The sequence below is a fragment of the Colobus angolensis genome, unplaced genomic scaffold (assembly GCF_000951035.1).
Source record: "Colobus angolensis palliatus isolate OR3802 unplaced genomic scaffold, Cang.pa_1.0 Scaffold46, whole genome shotgun sequence".
Classification (NCBI taxonomy): domain Eukaryota; kingdom Metazoa; phylum Chordata; class Mammalia; order Primates; family Cercopithecidae; genus Colobus; species Colobus angolensis.
This window is the reverse complement of record NW_012118043.1, coordinates 6,071,046-6,075,020: the sequence shown is the minus strand read 5'-3', so window position 1 is coordinate 6,075,020 and position 3,975 is coordinate 6,071,046.

Below are 3,975 nucleotides of genomic sequence, written 5' to 3'. Positions count from 1 at the left end.
AGGCTAATTTCTGTGTTTTTAGTAGAGATGGGGTTTCACCATGTTGGCCAGGATGGTCTCGATATCTTGACCTGGTGATCCGCCTGCCTTGGCCTCCCAAAGTGCTGGGATTACAGGCATGAGCCACTGTACCCAGCCTCCTTATCTTTAAAATAAGAAAATAAGTCATGACTTTCTACCTCCCAGATTTTGCTGTTTTTTTATATTTTTGTTGCCTAGTGCTACATAATATACTATCACAAAACATCGTGCTAAATAATCCGTTACTTGGTTCATGATTATGTGGTTCAAGAATTTGAGGAAGGACTCAGCTGGTTGTTTAATCTTAGCTCTATGTGGTATCAGCTGGGGCCGCTGGGGCTGGACGATTCCATTCTATGGTGCGTCTTTACTCTCATATCTAGCACAATGGCGTTTCTTGATCAATTTCCATCTCTCTCTTCTCCCTCTCTCAATCTCTCCCTCGATATCTCCCTATCGTTATCTCTGTACCTCTACCTCCCTTCTCTTCTCTTCTCTTCTTCTCCCTCTGCACATTGTGTCTCATCCCAGGCTCTAAACACATCTCTTGCTTTCTCTCAACATGGAAATCTCAGTGCAGTCAGACTTCTTATATGGAGGCTGCCTCCCAATGGTAGGCAGGAATCAGAAGCTCCCAGTCAATGAGGGGCAACTCCTAGAGCTGGTACAGTGTAATTTCTGCTGTATTTATTCTATAGGCCAAAGTAGTCACCATCCCCACCCAGGTTCAAGGATGGAGAACTCAACTTCACCTCTTGATGGAGGAGTGCCAAGGTCACATTGCAGAAGAGCATTTATTAGATGGCAGATATTAAGCCATCTTTGGAAAATAGAATCTGTCACATATTGTTTTTGTTATTATTGGAGGCAAAACTTATGGTAGATGCAGAAGCTCTGAAAGGTCAAATCATACATCAATCAAGTGCCATTATGATCTTCATTTCAATATTTCATTTTTTTATCTACTTTGGTTATTGGGACTTTGAGGTAACCAGTGGGTCAAAATCCAGATACAATGGTCTCCAAAGCATTATCCATCCTTTAAATCAACTCCAATCAGGGACTCAGGGTAATTCCTTCAACGGGGGAACATAGGGCTCTTTTGGTTAAACAAACATACTAGATAACAATCAAGTAGCTAACAACCCCAAAATCAATGGCTTAAGATAAGAAAAGTGTAACACTCCCTGACTCAGTGTCTATCACAGGTCAGCTGGGACTCTGCAGCCTTAGGAGCCAGGCTCACACAGCATGACTTGCTGGGCACCACAGCAAAGAGAGGGAGCACAGCGAGTTGTATACTCACCCAGCAGTGTGACACCTCACCTTCACTCACATTCCACTGGCCAACACAAGTCACATGGCCACATCTGACCTCAAAGAAGCAGGTGCATGCCATTGCTAATAACCAGAAAAACGAGAACTGGAAATATTGGGGAATTGCATTCCGAACAACCACACTTGGATTGGACATTTTCAGAGTTTTCCTCAAGGGTGTTTTCAGAGCCCTTTCTGAATGCAAAAGAAGCACCTGTATAAAGTTTCAGAAAGAAAATGCATGCAGTGATACTATATTTTCCTGCTGTAATATGCTGTAATTTTTTGCCAAGCTTTTCTTAGCTGTTTCTTGTAAGATATTTCCCAGGGGAGTGACAGTGCTTGAAATCCCAACCCTGCCTGGAGATTCACTGAGAACAAAATGTTCCCAGGGGGGAATTTTACAATAGCATCCATCTGCCAGCTCCAGAGAACACATGGAGATGGCCCATGTGACCCACATTAGAGAGTCTCCACCCAAGGTTCATGTTCTGCCTTACATTGTGGCATGTTAGCAAGAGTCAGCACAGGAGAGTCCATAGAGCAGTTCAGTAGGAATCACACTGCCTGGATTCAAAACCACTACATTCTAGCACGTGACTTTCAACAACTTATTTTAAGCCTCAGTTTTCTCAGCTGTGAAATGAGAATAGTAATAGTACTTACTCTTTGGAGGTGTTAGGAAAATCAAATGAGATAATATGCATAGAACACTTAGAACAGTGCCTAGAACTTTTTAAATTGCCATTGCTGTTGCTGGTGGTAGTGGTGTTACTTGGCCCATCTCTGCAAGCCCGTGACTGGTGTTGAACTCTGTGGGAGGATTGATGGTTGCACTCAGGCAGCTCATTAGCCAGCATACCCAGTAAGTGCTGTGAGGATGAAATTTAAGAATATGTGAAAAGCAGAGGTATTTTATATTTAACTATTGCAGAATGAGAAAATTTTGTGTATAGAACCAGGAGGTAGTTATCCCTTCTGCTCAAAAATATCTCCCCTACCAACCTGTCAAGATGCCTTGATATTTTATTATCAGATATTCATTCCCCTGGCTTAGCCATTGCCCTGCCTAAATGCCTCACAAATATTTATTGAGTAAATGAGAAACACAGGAAAAAGGCTTAACAGGAACAGCTAAAGCCTCTTTTTTTTTTTTTTTTTTTTTGAGGTGGTGTCTCGCTCTGTTGCCCAGGCTGGAGGGCAGTGGCGCAATCTCAGCTCACCACAACCTCCGCCTCCAGGGTTCAAGTGATTCTCCTGCCTCAGCCTCCCGAGTAGCTGGGACTACAGGTGTGTGCCACCATGCTCAGCTAATTTTTGTATTTTTAGTAGAGACAGGATTTCACTATGTTGGCCAGGCTGGTCTCGAACTCCTCACCTCATGATCTGCACGCCCTTGGCCTCCCAAAGTGCTGGGATTACAGGCATAAGCCACCATGCCTGGCCCCAGCCAAAGCATTTTTAACATACAGCTTAATAAAAAAGGCCAGAATGCTGTCCTGCCTATAATATTCTCCTAGTTACCCAACAGGAGTAACTAAAATTTCACCACATGTGATGACATTTAAAATTCTTACCAAAGTGACTTTTTTCAACGATATCACCAAAATGTTTTCTGAACCAGCATTCTTGTCTTCAATCAGTCTCCCCTAATTTAGCCTCTAAATTATTGTAGGGTAATCTTTCTGCAAATAGATATGATCATGGCATACCCTTGTTCTAATGCCATTTGCTTCAAGATGGGTATTAGTTCTTCTGTGTGGCACGGGATACTTTCCATCATCACACGCTCGGCCCCTCTTTAGCCTTGGCCTTGTCTTCTCTCTCCAGCTCCCTCATCACCAACCAACATTCTAACCCACCCCCAACACACACACACACACACACACATGCAATGTAGCCAGGAAACATCACATTCTTTGCCTGTCACCTTTACAGGAGTTGTCTTCTGCCTCTATCACATGCAATAGAAATAGTGGTCTGAGGAAAGTTTTTCCTCCTTCAGCATTGCCTTGTGACTCCTGAGGGACGAATGATCACAATTCTTATTCTTTCCAGACATAAGAATGGGCATATGATCCAGGATCAGCCAACCAGAGAGCCACTTTCCCTTGGAAAACAAGATTGGCCATAAGATCCAAATAAGGTGAACCAAAGTCTTTCCTTGCGATTTTTTTTATTCTCTGGTTGAATTTTCCTTCTGATTTTATTAAATGGGGAGGAGTAGGTTTTATCTTTTAGGTCAGGGATCTGGAATAATGTAACAGGGTCTGCCAGATGCCATCCTCCTCTCTTGCTGCCAGTGGGGAAAGATCTGCCAGCTGTAGGAGCTAAAGCAGAAAAAGAAGCAAGAGTGAGTGAGAGAGAGAGAGATTGAGAGAAAATGATGGACCTCATTTTTGACCCTGGATCCAGTGAAGTCTGAGGCTTGGTAAACGTAACATATGTCCACGAATTATTTGACACTCGACTCTTCAACTCTTCAGCAGATGAAGCCTAACTCCCCTCCCCTTACATGTGGGCCGAACCTAGTGACTTGCTTCTAATGAATAAAATGTGGTGGAAATGACTGAGCATGACTTTTGAGGGTAGGTCTTAAAGGCATTGTGGCTTCCATCTTGCTCTCTCTGGGGTCAC